Consider the following 16,598-nt stretch of genomic DNA (forward strand, 5'->3'; position numbering starts at 1 on the left):
GGGGGAGGGATCCCCCTTGCGTTCCTCGTCTTCCCGGATGGGCTCCGGACTAGCAGAGCCTCCTCTTCCTCCTTTTTAACCAGGCGGCTATCAGAGAGAAGAGGGTAGGGCGTTCCCATGGGCTTGTGCAGCACCCGAATTCTCGCCTCTTGTTCTTTGGCTGTTGCACAATCCCAAGGGCATGCGCTGCCCGGTTTGCTGAATCCGGCGCGGCTTCAGAGAAAGAAGGCGTGCAAGAAAGCCCCCCCCCCAATCCCTGCTGCCTGAACGTTTGAATGAAGGAGGGTGCAGGCTCCTTTGTCCTCGGCTATGCAATTTTCTTTCGTTCTCTGCTGCCCGAACGAGTGAATGAGGCAGAGGGAGAATGAAAGGAGATTGCGTCCCTTCTGTCTCCCCGTTGCTCAGAAAAGCAACTCCGAGAAGGTCCTTTGGTGGCGGCAGGCGTCCTAGAACCTGCCTACTAGCAAAGGACCTTCCCGAAGTTGCTTTTCTGAGCAACGGGGAGACAGAAGGGACAAAATACCGGCTGGCTGGGACGGGTATACAGGGCTGGGGGCGGGGCAGGCTTACTTCTGGGTACGGTCACAAAAATCAGGACTTTTTAAGAACGCCCCGGGACGCAGGACAAATTGTTCAAAATCGTGACTGTCCCGCCAAAATTGGGACGTCTTGCAGTTAAATAGTAGTCCAATTCCACCCCCCTCTTTCTAGGGAAGAATCTTGAGATTTTTTTTACTCTGACAAATTAACACCTACACCTTTCTAGTCTGAGAACGCAAACAAGAAAGGAACGTGCAACATTCTTCAGAGAATCACACCTTGGCTTTGTGTTGTGGTTACTTTATGTTTAAGGTCAGGTGGCTGAATTAAGGCTGAATATGTGTTGGAAAATACATTTGCACACATAGGTCTCTTCTGACCGCTAGGCCTCAATTATGAGAATTAAAACCCCTTCCTGTTTCTGATTTTCACCTGCCCTGTTGCTAATTGAACAAGGGTTTGTGTTTCAGTGATGAAAGAAATGTCCTTCTGGGTTCGGCTCCAAGTGGGGAAAAAGACACTGGAGACATGGGGGCTGCTTGGAAAGATGGTTTAATGGTGGACAGGACCACATGGCTTGAGTCCTGTACAGAAAAAAGTGATCACACGCTTCAATGTTGGTGGAGAAAAGAGAAGGAAGGACTGAGATGCTGAGTCCCTGGTTTTATACCCTCTCTGGCCTTTGATCTTGAGCTTTTATTCTGATTGGTTGTCAAACTCCCATGGGGCCATGCAGGGGCAACTCTCTAGGCTGCGTTTTGAATCCAGGTTTGGTTGAGTTCTCAGATGCCATGTGGCGAGTTGGGTAAAGGGCCAATGTTACCATGCCTTAATCCCATCACTCTGGAACTGAAGTGGAGAACTCTTTATTATGTAAAGGGACTAGCTTGGGCTGCTTAATGGCCCATTGACAAAAGGTGGGGGGAGGCAGGAAGCTGCAGGAAGTTTCTCTTTAAAACATTTCTCCTTTTCACATCCAGGGAAATATAATATTCTGCCTTTTCAATATTTCCTAGGATATTTCATTTTTCTGGGAGAGGGCTGGGTGATAACTTTCCACATCAGAAAAAAGGAAATTTCCTATTTCTTCCTCTACCTCTTTTTTTTGTGTGTGTGTGCTTTGGGGGTCAAAATAAGTTCACGTTAGCAGCCACAACCATGCAATCAAAGCCTCAGCCATTTTCCCAAACATGGCGATGCACATATAGAAAGGTTGGTGCTTTGATTGTGTGGTTGTTATAATGGAGGTACAATGTTTTCATGTCTGTATGCTGGAGTTAGTCTTAGAGAGACACGTCAGAGCTTCACTATGAAAAATAGCCCACGGGGGCGGGGGGCGCACCGGGGTAAACATGGCAAGATGGCAGCCACAATCATCTGATTGTCTTTTACTAAGTAGCACTAGCAAAAGCACATACACTTATTTACTGTCCCATAATCAGGGGTGGGCTGCCCGAAGTTCGCAGGGGTTTTGGAGAATCTCTAGCTAAGATTCTGTGCAGTTTGGAGAACCACTCCTGGCTGGCCCTGCCCAACCCGCCCCTCCCCTCCCAGGAGTCCCCACGCGCCCCTTTTGGGATGCAGGTAGGCGCAGAGTGCAGGCAGATGCTCAGGGAGGGCGAAAAAAGGGCCTACTGGAAGTTCAGGAAGGGCCTCTGGAGCCTGGGGAGGCCGTTTTCACCTCCCAGAGGCTCGAGGAAAGCCTCTAGAGGCTGGGCAGGGCAAAAATCCCCCCCCCCGGCCGTGGTGCAGGTGGCTGACTATGCCATGCCCACTATGACCATGCTGCCCACCCAGCAACCGGGCAGAGAACCCCATGCTAAAAATTTTGAAGCCCACCCTGCCCATAATGCTTCACAGCAGGAGTCTTCCATCACCAGGCTGCGGCTTGCTTCAAACCGGGCCGTGGCAGCGATGAGCAATGCATGCACAAAACTCCACTTGCATGAGCTGTGGGCAAATGGAGCTTTGCATGCAAGCACAAGCGCACTGCTGTCTAAAATTAATATAGCACACCTAAAACTTCCTGCACATTAAGCTTCTTTAAGAGAAGCAAATAAACCCACTTTCTGTTTCCAAGAAAAGGAGATTAAAAACATTACTACAGGTAGTCCCATGGTTAAGACTACTTGTGCAGCGGAGGAGAGCCTGTGGCCTAGTGGCTAATACAACTGCCTAATATGTAATACAGCCCAGGTTCAAATCCCAGTAAGGGTATGGCTAGCTGATGAGAGCTAAATAGCTTGAAATAGATCTATAGAGGAGAACCTTGTGGCTTAGTGGCTAACACTTTAAAGGTTTTTATTTTCCATTTTATCATTTTCATACACTCACATATATACTGTGCATAGCCAACGCCATACAACATTAAACAATAATCGCAGCAATTCCTCTTGTCAACAATACCCCCCAAAATACAAACCCAATATACCTCTTCCCCTCTCTATACACCTCTTTCTTCCACCCCCTCCAACTTTCTATCTTCCCTTCATCCTCCTCCTCTACCCTACTTCCCCTCCCCCTCTACCACTCCTCTCTCCCGATCCCCTCCCTCCCTTCCTTCTCACCCTCCCTCCCATCCTCTCTCCCGTCCCTCTCTACCCATCTTTCTTCTATCCCACTCCTCCTCCCCTTGGTGTATTTCCACTATATGTCAGTGTACTTAACTTATCCTATTTTTACAGAGAAATTATAGAAAAACAGTATACATGTGAAGTCATATTACATTGAACTCTAACCTAGTATATATCCCTCCCTCCCTCCACCCTCCCCCCCAACCCCCCACCTCCCTCCCCCCCCGACTTCCCAGAGCCCGTACATGGTATAGATTTTTAACAAACACGGTCTAAAATATATTGAGAAAAAAATAAAAATAAAAAAGGGGTTAATAACATCTCTACATTGATCTTAGCTTCTTCTTGCTAACTTTAAACAATTTAAATCATTCCTGATTTAAACTGCCTAATATGTAATACAGCACAGGTTCAAATCCCAGTAAGGGTATGGCTAGCTGATGAGAGCTAAATAGCTTGAAATAGATCTATAGCAGCGCTTATGTTCTTAGATGCCGAGAGGGCCTTTGATCGGGTGAATTGGCAATTTTTAATGAAAACAATGCAGAGGATGCCAATAGGAGAGTATTTTCTACAATCAATTAAAGCAGTGTATCAGGAACAAACAGCACAAATTGTGGTCAATGGAAGTTTAACAGAACCATTTAAAATCGAGAAAGGTGCAAGACGGGGTTGCCCTCTATCGCCATTGTTGTTTATTATAACCTTGGAGTTATTGTTGGGGGAATTGCTGGGGTCGGATGATTTGCAAGGAATCGGGATTAGGCATCAAGAATATAGACTACGTCAGGGGTGGGTTTCTCGCCCCGTTCCAACCGGTTCAGTTGGAACGGGGCCGGCGGCGTCCTCGTGCACGCACGCAGTGCACGCATGCGTACTAGCGTCTGCGCGACGCTCCAGCTGCTCCTGGATGATCGCGCAGGTGCTGTATGCGTCCTGCGCATGCGTGGAAGCACAGAACTCGTCAAAACCGGGTAAGGACCGCGGGCGGGCGGGCGGCCCCTTCGCCGTTCCCGGAAGTTACTTACTTCCGGGTTCGGTGACCAACCGGTTCGCAGGGACCGCCCCGAACCGGTTGAAACCCACCCCTGGACTACGTGCATTTGCGGATGACTTGGTTATAACATTAACCCAACCAGAGAAATCTATCAAGGTTTTAATGAATATGGTTGGTCAATGTGGCCAAGTATCTGGATTTAAAATGAACCTAGGGAAAACAGAGATGCTAGTTAAAAATATGAACACTAATCAAGGGGAAGACTTAGAAAAAAATGACAGGATATGGGGTGGTTAAGAGGGTTAAATATCTGGGAGTCTGCATCTCAACTTCAAGCGGGAAACTGTGTAAGTGTAATTGTGAGCCACTGTGGCATAGTATATGGGTCAGATGAAGAATTGGGAAAGGTTACGGTTGTCTTTGTTGGGAGGAATGGCAGCGGTGAAGATGAATGTCCTGCCTAAATTTCTATTTCTTTTTCGGGTGATGCCAATACCTAAGAAGGGTGCGGACTTGCTAGAGTGGCAGAGGGGTATTGGCGGGTGTGTTTGGGCAGGGAGGAAGCCGAGAGTAGGGCTTGGAATAGTGCGGGATGTGCGTGAGAGAGGAGGTTTGAGATTGCCAAATCTGAAATTGTATTATGAAGCAGTAGTTTTGTCACTGATCGGTGATTGGATCGACTCAACAGATGATGGAATGCTTAGTATTTGGGGGGGGGCATGGTTTGGTATGTGGTTGGCATGCTTATCTGTTACATGACAAGAAGGTGGGTAGGAATTTTAGAGGTCATATTTTGGGGAGTGCTCTGCTACGGGTCTGGAAAAAATATCAACATAAACTAAACGACAGGATGCCTGTGTGGGCAGTTCCCAGACATGCAATGGAGAACATAGGTATAGTACAAGGGCGGGATGTGGCTATGTGCGGACAGCTTCTCGCTATGGAAGGAGGTGAATTGCAGCTAGGTCCCTTGAGTGTACTATAGCAATAGCAATAGCAGTTAGACTTATATACCGCTTCATAGGGCTTTCAGCCCTCTCTAAGCGGTTTACAGAGTCAGCATATTGCCCCCAACAACAATCCGGGGCCTCATTTTACCCACCTCGGAAGGATGGAAGGCTGAGTCAACCTTGAGCCGGTGAGATTTGAACAGCCGAACTGCAGAACTGCAGTCAGCTGAAGTAGCCTGCAGTGCTGCATTTAACCACTGCGCCACCTCGGCTGGAAGGAGGAAAGGGTAGTTCGGGCGTGGTTTCGGTGTGGACAGTTGCAGGCCAGGTGGAAAAGGGATCAGGGAGTTGGTTTTACGCAAAATGAGGATAATTTACCAAAACGGGTTGGGGATCAGGGTCAAATGCATATGAAAAGGTTATATGGTGTATTGATAGAAATGGATTCGGAAACAGAATTGGTCGGAGACTGTATGATGGGGTGGGCGCAGAATTTTGATGAACCAATGGTGTTGGATGCATGGGAGAGGATATGGGTGGGAGGTGTGGAATTCACGCAGGCCCAAAATTTGAGAGAGAACTTTTATAGGATGTTTTGTAGAGGGCATTTGGATGCTGGGGAACTGGCCTGCATGTATCCGAATTTGCAGCCTGGATGCTGGAGAGGTGATTGTGTTGATGCTGCGTATTGCCACGTATGGTGGACTTGTGAAGAGGTTAAAGCATTTTGGATGGAAGTGTGGTGGATTGTGCAGAATGTTCTTGGAAGGAGGATGAAGTTTACCCCTCAGTTGTTTCTGTTAGGTATAACTACTGATTGTGCTGTTATAGAGACTGACTTGATTTTGTACTTGATAGCGGCGGCGGGACTGTTGGTGGCGCAGTGCTGGAGGAAGGAGGATTTGCCTGCTATTCAGGAATGGGCATTGTAGGTGGCAAGCTTGGCAGAGATGGCTGGAGTGTCGGCATGTCTCGGGGACCATTCAAATGAGAAGTATAGGCTGGAGTGGAGAAGATGGATTGACTGTATCCAAAATGGATACGGGACTAAGAAATTCCAGATAGTTTATGACTGAAGAAGCGAGGAATGATATAATCTGTTTAGAGTTGACCTAACAAAAGAGGAGTTAAAGCTCAAGGAAAGATGATACTAACTTTCTTTAAGTTTATTTTAGAACATCTTTGTTAAAGATTTATACCCTGTATTTGTTCTGGGAAGTCCGGGGGGGGGGAAGGTGGGGGGGTTGGGTTCGGGTAGGGAGGGTGGGGGAGGTGAGGTAAATATTTGTAAAAGCCTTTTTTAAAAATTTTCAATAAAAAAAAGACTACTTGTGCAGCAACCATTCAGAGTTGCAACAGTGCTGAACAAAGGGTCCTAGATTTTGGCTGTTGCATTGTCTGTGTGGTTAAATGATTATGATCAAGGTCCCCAGAACCCAACTCGCAATTATAACATCACAGCGAGCCGTGGTCACATGATCGCGATTTCTCTGCCAATTTCCCACAAGCAAAGTCACTGGGGAAGCCAACAGGAAGTCAAAAGCTGTGGCCAAGCGAGGCCTTCACCTAACAACCCACACAGTCCTTTGTTGTGAACAATGGCAACTGGAACTGCCAGATCAAAGAGAGAAGCAACTTAGAACTGAGGAGAAATTTCCTGACAGTTATAGAATTAATCAGTGGAACAGAAGTTGCCTCCAGAAGTTGTGAGTCCCCCAACATTGGAAGTCTTTAAGAAGATGTTGGATAGCCATTTGTCTGAAACGGCATAGGGTTTCCTGCCTAGGCAGGGGGTTGGACTAGAAGACCTCCAAGGTCCCTTCCAACTCTGCTATTGTATTGTAACTCCTGTTGTTATGTGACACATCCACATGATGGTATGTTTTACTACATCACTTGGCATCTGTCACTTAGCACGGCAATTCTTGTCCCAATTGCTCTTGTAACATGCGGACCACATGTAGTATTTTTGAAAGGGTGTTAAGCATTTATACAATACTTAACAATGTTAGGTCAAAGAGAAGCAGCATGCTCCCTCTAGTGGCCCAAAGAAGGAGTTTTTAAAATCTAAATCCTGACTCTTTTGAAACCAACTAATTCCTTCCTTCCTTCCTTCCTTCCTTCCTTCCTTCCTTCCTTCCTTCCTTCCTTCCTTCCAAAACAGACACAATTACATCTCCTACTCAGGCATCTTTAGATATCCTTCCTTCCTTCCTTCCTTCCCTCCCTCCTCTCCCTTCCTTCCTTTCTTCCTTCCTCCCTCTCTCCCTCCCCAAACAGACATAATGACATCTCCTATTCAGGCATCTTTCGATGTGCTGGGGCTATGCTTAGGATCATTCATTGCAGAGTAGATCCAGACATGGAAAGAGAGATATTCAAGCTAGCTTTTGAAAGGAGCATGAGACATTGTTACTGAAGCATGTTGATATTTGAGATGGCTATAGAATACGACAAAAGATGTCACTACGCCTCATTGATTATAGAAAGTCCCTTGATTTTGGGACTAATTGTTGCCGAAATCAGGGCTTTTCCTGTCTAATACAGGATTAGGATAAATAAATACCCAGGCAACGCTGGGTTATCAGCTAATTGTATTATACAAACCCAGCAAACTTAGTACAATGTACTATGTCCCTTTATATTGATGATTAAACTATGCTTTGGTGTACAGTATAACAGAGTCTGTAATTGAGGCTGAGTTTGTACGACATACGTAACCAGAGGTGGTATTCAGTAGGTTCTGACCAGTTCTGGAGAACCAGTAGCGGAAATTTTGAGTAGTTCAGAGAACCGGTAAATACCACCTCTGACTGTCCCCACCCCCATCTATTCTCTGCCTCCTGAGTCCCAGCTGATTGGGAGGAAATAAAGATTTTTGCAGTATCATTCCCCTGGAGTGGGGAGGGAATGGAGATTTTACAGTATCCTTCCCCTGCCACACCCACCAAGCCTCGCCCACCAAGCCATGCCACACTTACCAAGCCTCACCCAAAAAAACGGTAGTAAAAAAAATTGACTCTCACCACTGTACTTAACCATAATAGGTCTTGTCTAGTTTGGGATTAGTGTCTTGTATGAATTCAACCGCCACAGTTTGCAAATCATTGTTTGCCTTAATATGTTCTGCAAATCTCATTTGGTGTGATTTATGAAATATTGGCTTAGCCTCATTTTGCATTATATCTTAGCATAAATCTACTGGTCTAGTCCCTTGTATCTTAATAATGCATAAACGTCTACCTAGTTTATAGGATGCTGTGTGCACCCATATCAGTCTCTATTTCAACCCAACTTCTAACAGTTTCAAAATCTATATAATTTATACTGATAGTTTGGTTTTTTAAAAAATTTGTTCTTTTTTTAAGAAGCAAAAGAATTTGAGTGAATCCTTACTGTTAAGAACAGCTGTCAAACACCCACATACAACTCATCTTTGGATAATGAGATGAGAGGCATATAAATTGAATAAAAATAAAAATTTGTTGGGGCTTCCATAATGATCTGGCAGTCAGGAACAAACACTGGTAGTTTTTCAGAGCAGGCAGGATAGCAGTGGCTCCACCAGTTGAATTTTAGCCTGCTGAGCACCTCTGACTAAGTACTGATGCCCGGTCGGTAAAGGAAATGACAAATGTGTTTTTGGGTGACGATTATATTCTTCAGGGCATCACGAATTCCGTTTGCATTCATCTAAATTTGCTCCTTTCAAGATTTTCCTGCCTTAGTAAAGAGGAAATCAGGTTTTCACTTGAAAGTGAAGCCTCTCAGCGACGTCATAAGTGCAGTCTGCTTTTTGTGGGCAAACAGCCCCCGTTCTTCCCACATGGCCACCCAAACCTCTGCTGTTCTGCTGTGAGACAGAGAGCACCTCTAACGGTATGGTTTTTTTAATTTATGTATTGGTTCTGTGAAAAGAAGAAAAAGTCTGAAGGAAGGCATTCAGAGAATCACACCTTCGTCTACCCGTTCTTTGAAATCAGGTAAGATTATCTGGAGATGAAACAAAAGGTTACCACCTGCTAAACTTTAGTTCCATTTCTCATTCTGAATTCTGGGTCTCTTTCTGATAACATTTGACAAGGGAACATGTAATGATCAAGGACCGTTTTTCATTTACTCCAAACTGTGGCTTATTCATGGTTTAGTGGTCTTCTTTCTTTTTCGTTTTGCACTGTTACGAGAATGCCACAAGGCTTAAAAATGTGTGGGGGGGCGGTATGCATATTCTTAAAATTGTCTCCTTTTGGGTGTTAATTTTTCACAGGTATCGAATGCCAGAGTTTATTTAACTATTTGTCAAGGGATGAGGAAGAATTTGATTTCTAAAAGTGAGTTATTGACTAATTTGGCTGCTGTCAGCAAAGTAGTTAACTTATGCCTTCATATAATTCTCAAACTTAACCCTGAACAGATAGACCACCAAACTTAAATTTACTTCTGCTACAAATAATTGTTTTTAGTTGTGAAGTTGTGTCCGACCCAGAGTGATCTCATGGACAACAACGTTCTTCTACCATCCTCTTCCTGTCCTCTACCATCCCCCGGAGTCCATTTAAACTCACACCGACTGCTTCAGTGACTCCATCCAGCCACCTCATTCTCTATCATCCCCTTCTTTTCCCCTCAATCGTTCCCAGCATTAGGCTCTTCTCCAGTGAGCCTTCTCATTAGGTGGCCAAAGTCTTTGAGTTTTGTCCTCAGGATCTGGCCTTCTGAAGAGCAGCCAGGGTTGATCTCTTCTAGGACTGACTGGTTTAATCGTCTTGCAGTCCAAAGGACTTGCAGGAGTCTTCTCCAGCACCATAGTTCAAATCTTTGGCATTCAGCCTTTCTTATGGTCCAACTTTCACAGCCATACATTGCAACTAAGAAAACGAAAACCATAGCCTTGACTATGCGCACTTTTGTTGGCAGGGTGATGTCTCTGCTTTTTAGTATGCTGTCTAGAGTTAATTATTTCTTGTATCTTATTATCCCAAAAGACTTTTATTTTAGGTCGTTCTCATCAAAGATGTAAATAAGTTCCTTTTTGTCCATCGCTTTTCCAAACATTTGGGAAGCATGTGGTTTTGTAACTTTTCTGTGCCGGAGTGTTGTGCCATTTATAAATGTGGCATCCTCCTTAAGAGAGGTATGAATATCTCAGAACACTTCCTCCACCCCCGCTTGCCCTACAATTTCCTGAACTGATTGAACTATATCAACTTATATTTATGCCTCCCAAATGTCTTTCAATTTGTTTTACATACTACATAAATAGTGTAAATTTTAGAAACTGCTCTATTCAAATTACCTAAATTTTTAAATATGTTTTTTTAAAATTTGGTTTTTTCCTAAAGGTTGAATTTTCAGGTAACCATTTTCAGCTTTCTTAGGAAAAGCAACCCCTTTTCTCCGCTGTATTTCTATGATTTATCTCATGAGTATGATAGGCTTCAATTATCCTTAGCTGCACCCCAGTGATAAAGCTGCTTTTCTCATTTTTTTCACTAAGAAGGTTCTCAAGTTGAATAAGGTCTATTAGCTTTGGTTACCTGTTAGCTCGGAGGGAAGCTGGGGATACAATGACTTGGAAAGTAACCATAAAATTAGGAAATTGATTGGTAAGAGGGACAATCGGTTCTATGTCTGTCTAGTGTGCTGACTCAAGGAGGAACAGAGAGAATGGTAACTTAATGTATGAAAAAGTCCCTAGCATAGGGACTAGCAATTCTTTCGTAGAAAACTATGGCAGGGCCCCACAAAATCACCTGGTTCAGAATTCAGGAAATTGCTAATAACAAGTTGGATTCTTGATCAAGCATGTAGTTTTGTCTATGTACATAATAACTCTCCATAGTTTCAAACTGAGATCTTATGCTCTGCTTTTGAACCATAGCAGTTCTCAAGTAAGATCCTTTGTGACTAATAATTTCCAAAAGTACCAGAGAGACTTTTTGTTTTTGAATGCCAACATATGCCAGCATGTAAATGTATATAAATTAGCCCTTCAGGGTAGTCCAGATTAAAGGTATGATTGTGATTACTAATTTTATTTTTAACCGTAGGGTTGGATTAACAGAATCTTGCAAGCCTGAAAATACCCCTCCTGTCCTTGCATTTACTTCCCTGAAAATTAGTGAGGGTCCTTTATGATATGTTTGCCCCACCCTTTATGCTTCGGACACAGATTTCATTTCCCTGAATATTGTCTAAGCCCGTGATGGCAAACCTATGGCACACGTGCCGAAGTGCACGCAGGGCCATCTCTCCGGGCACGCCAGCCGTTGCCCATTGCTCTTCTGGGTTCCGGGACGCACATCAGTGGTGGTATTAACTTACCTTCCCTACCGGGGAAATATGAGCAGCCAGCTGGTCTTTGCGAGTGCATGCGTGCTAGAAACCGGAAGACCAGGTGACCAGCACGCATGCATATGCCGGAAACTGGAAGCTCAGCTCAGGAACTGCTTTTCCGGTTTCCAGTGCTCCCACGTGTGCGCATCAAGGAGCTGGTCTTCCAGTTTCCGGTGCTGTCCCGCGCATGTGCGTGGGCACACTCCTGTTTCAGCACTCAGTGCCAAAAAGGTTCACCAACGCTGGTCTAAGCTACAGTTCTTCCTCCTGTCTCCCAAGGTCATTCACACATAGTATTACTATATATTGTGATCCAAGCGTAACATGGATATGTAATAGCTTGTATGTGCCCCATGTATATTTCTCACACTCTTCTGTCTGTCTGCCTGCCTGCCTGCCTGCCTGCCTGCCTGCCTGCCTGCCTGCCTACCTACCTAACTACCTACCTACCTACCTACCTACCTACCTACCTACCTACCTACCAGGGGTGGGTTTCTCACCCCGTTCCAACCGGTTCGGTTGGAACAGGGCCGGCGGCGTCCTCGTGCACGCGCGTACTAGTGCCTGTGCGATGCTCCAGCTGCTCCTGGAGGATCGCGCAGGCGCTGTATGCGTTCTGCGCATGCGTGGAAGCGCAGAACTCGTCAAAACCGGGTAAGAAACGCGGGCGGGCGGGTGGATCTTTCGGCGTTCCCGGAAGTTACTTACTTCCGGGTTCGCTGACCAACCGGTTCGCAGGGACTGCCGCGAACCGCCTGAAACCTACCCCTGCTACCTACCTACCTACCTACCTACCTATTTATCTTATTCTACATCCTATGAAATATTTAAAACAGTATACAGGGGTAGTTCTTGACTTACAACAATTCACTTAGTGACCATTCAACAGCAGTGAAAAAAGTGTCTTATGATCAATATTTACAGTTACAATGTTTGGCAGCATCCCTATGGTCATGTGACAAAAATTCAGATGTTTGGCAACTGGCTCATCCTTATGTGATTACCTTTTGCGATTTCACTTAACAACTGGAATGCTAATTTAACAACTGCAGTGATTCACTTAACAACTGTGCCTTGAAATGTCATCAAAGGGGGCAAAATTCACTTAACAAATGTTTCACTTAGCAACAGAAATTTTGGGCTTTGATTGTGATCGTAAATCGTGGATTACCTGTATAAAATTTAAGAGGCAAGTAGTGTTAAAATTAATCAAAAAGGGAGGGGGGGCTTTCAGGGTGCTAACCAGCCCCATGGCTGTGTGCTCCTCTGTATGCCCCAAGCGAGGACACAGAGCCATGTTTTCAAACTTTTCCAGAAGGCCACCTGCCTCACCTCTGGGGGAGTTCCAGAGAATGGGGGCAATGGCAGGGGAGGCTCTCTTCCTGGATCTCACCAGACAGATTCTTTGGCTAACAGGGTCTGCCACACATCTTCCCTGCCTCACTGGGTAGGACAGACTGATGAAATGAAGACAGTCCTAGCCTTCCCCAAAAAGCACGAGGCAGAGTCCTGGTCCCAACAAAAACCCCTTATTAAACGAATGCGAATTCCTCTCATTCACACTCAACAAGGCTTGGCAAATAGTCCTTCAAAGGAATATTTATCATTACAGACCTTATCTATTTTGGAAAGCTTCTGTGTAAATATTCTCCAAATGAGGTGCTGAGCAAGGAAAGACTCAGCACAGAGTCTTTGAGATTCATGGACACATCTTCACACTCCTGAAACAAATCTAACAAATGAACGAACAAATTGTTTCCTGCAAAAGCCCCCTCCCCTTTCGCTCCTCTTTTATTTTCTATGAAAGGGGCCAATCATCTTCCACCTCCCAATTCTACCCTGATTTCTGAGTTGTTCTTTTCTTCTGGCAGCTCTGTGCTCTCTGTCCTCTGCCTCACTGCTGTCTAGCTTCATGGGCACCTAATCACTGCCAGACAGCCTCGGCCCTGTCACTGCCTCCTATGCAGAGTGCTCGTCAGAGTCTTCCCCAGCCTCCAGGACTGGCCCATGTTCCTTCCCAACCTCCTCATTGTCTGACTCCGCTTCCAGCTCTGCTGGCCACTAGCGGGACAAAACAGTTCTGTAGATAACCTGGCCTATGCCATATAGGCAGTATTGGGTTACTAACCAGTTTACTACCAGTTCGCTCATGCTCGCACATGTGCTTGAGCACGCGCAATACTTCTGCGGATCCTCCCCGCGGCCCCAATACTGATTTGGCTGAATTGGGCTGAACCAGGAGCCACCCATTCTGCATGTAGGGTGTCAGGTTTCCAAAAGATGCCATAATTAATTCATGAGCCTCAAGCCGAGTTTCAAAAGAAATCCAGTCATTTATTAGGAACCCCATTTCGGCAATACCCCATTGCAGTCAGATCTGACCTCATTTTAATTATGGATGAACTTTGCCTCTCTTTCTTCCCTCCCCTCAGTCTGTGTCATAAATCACATTCTCCAACGAGGTGCACGCCTCCCAAGCCTGCTGTAGTAAAGCTCATAGTCAACACCTTGAATTAGATTCAGAAGAAGGTTGGCAACCAATGCAACTCATGCAGCAGAGGGGTTACATGTACCATACTTTGGGCATCCAAGACTGTTTGCATGGCCGCATTTTGTACCAGCTGAAGCTTCCCAATACTTTTCAAGGATAGCTCCGTGTTGCCTGCATTGCAATATTCCAAATGGGAGATACAGGGCATGAGTTACAAAGTGGAGAACTTCCCTATCCAGGAAAGGGCATAACTGATGGGAAACATAAATGCTGCAACTATTTCTGATGTTATACTGGCCAGTATCGCTTCATCAATGAGATGGGCCGAGGTGGCACAGTGGTTAAATGCAGCACTGCAGGCTACTTCAGCTGACTGCAGTTCTGCAGTTCGGCTGTTCAAATCTCACCGGCTCAGGGTTGACTCAGCCTTCCATCCTTCCAAGGTGGGTAAAATGAGGACCCGGATTGTTGTTGGGGGTAATATGCTGACTCTGTAAACCACTTAGAGAGGGCTGAAAGCCCTATGAAGCGGTATATAAGTCTAACTGCTATTGCTATTGCTATGGGCAGCTTATTGTCTACTTGGTTTTCTTTCTGAGTAAATCTTTAATCTTATTCCCTTCTGCCTTCCTTAGCTCTATTGAACGCTTTCTGGCTTAAATAGAAAGGTCCTACAGCATTCTTTTTCAGGTAGGGTCCAAACCGTTTTGGGGAGCGGAGTCAAACTACCCAAGAAATGCTCACAAACAAATCCAACTTAGGTTCACCAACCCATGTAAGATTTTTATTAAAACTAATGATCCAGGTTAATTAATCAGTGGAACTTCTTGCTTCCTGAAGTTCTGGATGCTCCATCGCTGGAGGCTTTTTTTTTTGAATTTTTTTTAATTTTAATTGAACAAAAACACAAAAAAAGAATCATCCTTCATTACATCTAAGCGTGTCGATTGGTTACAGATAACTTTCGTGCATTTCTTCTACAGTCATTACTTATAGTTCATACACTTTAAGTCAAAAATCTTTGTATATCAATGTACCACAATTCTCATTTTATTACAATTATTTGAACATGCTTTTACCTCAAATCATTCATACTTAAAGACACAACCACATAATGGCATTCATTAGCTATTTCAAAAAATCCTCCAATAACATTACACCTTTATAGCATCTTTTAAGTAAAAGTCAATTAATTAAGTTTCTAAGCCTTTCCCCCCCTTTTTTTACAACTCACTGATTAAAATTTATATTCAAGTTACTTTTGCCAATACCATAGCATGTATATATTGTTAAACAATTGTTAAAATTTCCTTTGTAATTAGCTAAAAATCATTTAGTACTTATGTCCCATCTCCTCTCATCAGACCCCCCCCGCCCAAAAAGAAAAACCTTACGGCTTTATAGCAAGATCTAAATAAAAAATTGTTAATAACATTTTATAGGTCTCTTTCCCAAGTCAGAATTTGCAATTTATATCCAAATTTCTTTTGCTAGATTACCATATATGTATATATCATTAAGCTGTATCCATTATCGTTTCCTTATTGTTATTAGAGTTAATTAATTGTTAGCGAATAAACATTTGATAACAATCTAAAACAATCCAAGAGTTACAGAATTCCTACTTATTAATCACCAAAATCAACTGATTTTTTATTATCAACTTTCATTGTCAACCTATATCTTTCCAGTAACAAAACAGTCTTATCTCTCTTGCCAGTTGTGGTGTAAGTCTTCTTTTTATCTCCTGTATAAGGTTTTTATAAACTTTTTTCACTTTGAACTCACTGTTTAGGATTTATATCCAAGTCACTTTTGCCAATACCATAGCATGTATATATTGTTAAACAATGTCCATTCATATTTCCTTGTTGTTATTATAATTCGCTAAAAATCATTTACTATTTATGCCCCATCTCCTCTCATCAGAGCCCTCCCCCCAAAAAACCCTTACACCTTTATAACAAGATCTAAATGAAAATTTGTTAATAAAATTTATAGGTCTTTTTCCCAAGTCACAATTTACAATTTATAACCAAATTTCTTTTACTAAATTGCCAATGATGTTTAAAGGTAAAGGTTCCCCTGCACATGCGTGCTAGTCGTTCCCGACTCTAGGGGACGGTGCTCATCTCTGTTTCATAGCCGAAGAGCCAGCATTGTCAGAAGATGTCTCTGTTGTCATGTGGCCGGCATGACTAAACATCAAAGGCGCATAGAACACTGCTACCTACCCACCAAAGGTGGTCCCTATTTTTCTATTTGTATTTTTAGATGCTTTCGAACTGCTAGATTGACAGAAGCTGGGACAAGTAATGGGAGCTCACTCCGTTACGCAGTGCTATGGATTCGAACTGCCAACCATTCTGCTTGACAAACTCAACGTCTTAGCCAATGAGCCACCGCTTCCCTTTGGTGTCTAAAACTCCCTCTTTAATTCCAGTATGGGTTCTGTGGAACAACATCCTATGAGTTCACTCTTAATCTTATACTCAGCAAAGTGAGGATAAATATTTAGTGTTTTTACGTTTTAATTGCAGGCTGCTGAGAATCACTCTGTGACTGAGATGGGCATTCTAAATTTGATATACAAACAATTTTTTAAAAAAAAAACCTGGTTTGTTTGGGTACCATCACATATGCTTGAATAAGTGAAGAACTAGTGAGACTCACACCATGGGGGAGAACAGGTTCATTCTATATTTCATCCA

At 43.9% G+C, this 16,598-nt stretch overlaps 1 protein-coding gene across 2 annotated transcripts in view; it reads left to right on the forward strand.

Moving 5' to 3' along the window:
- LOC116505159 (tyrosine-protein kinase ZAP-70) overlaps positions 1–16,598 on the forward strand; it is a 70,418-nt gene that overhangs the window by 16,597 nt on the left and 37,223 nt on the right. Inside the window, exon 1 of one of the 2 annotated variants that reach the window (XM_032212463.1) lies at positions 8,845–9,043. The exons of the other annotated variant lie outside the window; for it this stretch is intronic. The gene's annotated coding sequence lies outside the window, so the exon portion shown is untranslated. Of the gene's footprint in view, positions 1–8,844; positions 9,044–16,598 lie in introns of those variants that run through there. 2 annotated transcript variants of the gene reach the window in all.

Source organism: Thamnophis elegans, chromosome 1 (assembly GCF_009769535.1).
Source record: "Thamnophis elegans isolate rThaEle1 chromosome 1, rThaEle1.pri, whole genome shotgun sequence".
Taxonomy (NCBI): Eukaryota; Metazoa; Chordata; class Lepidosauria; order Squamata; family Colubridae; genus Thamnophis; species Thamnophis elegans.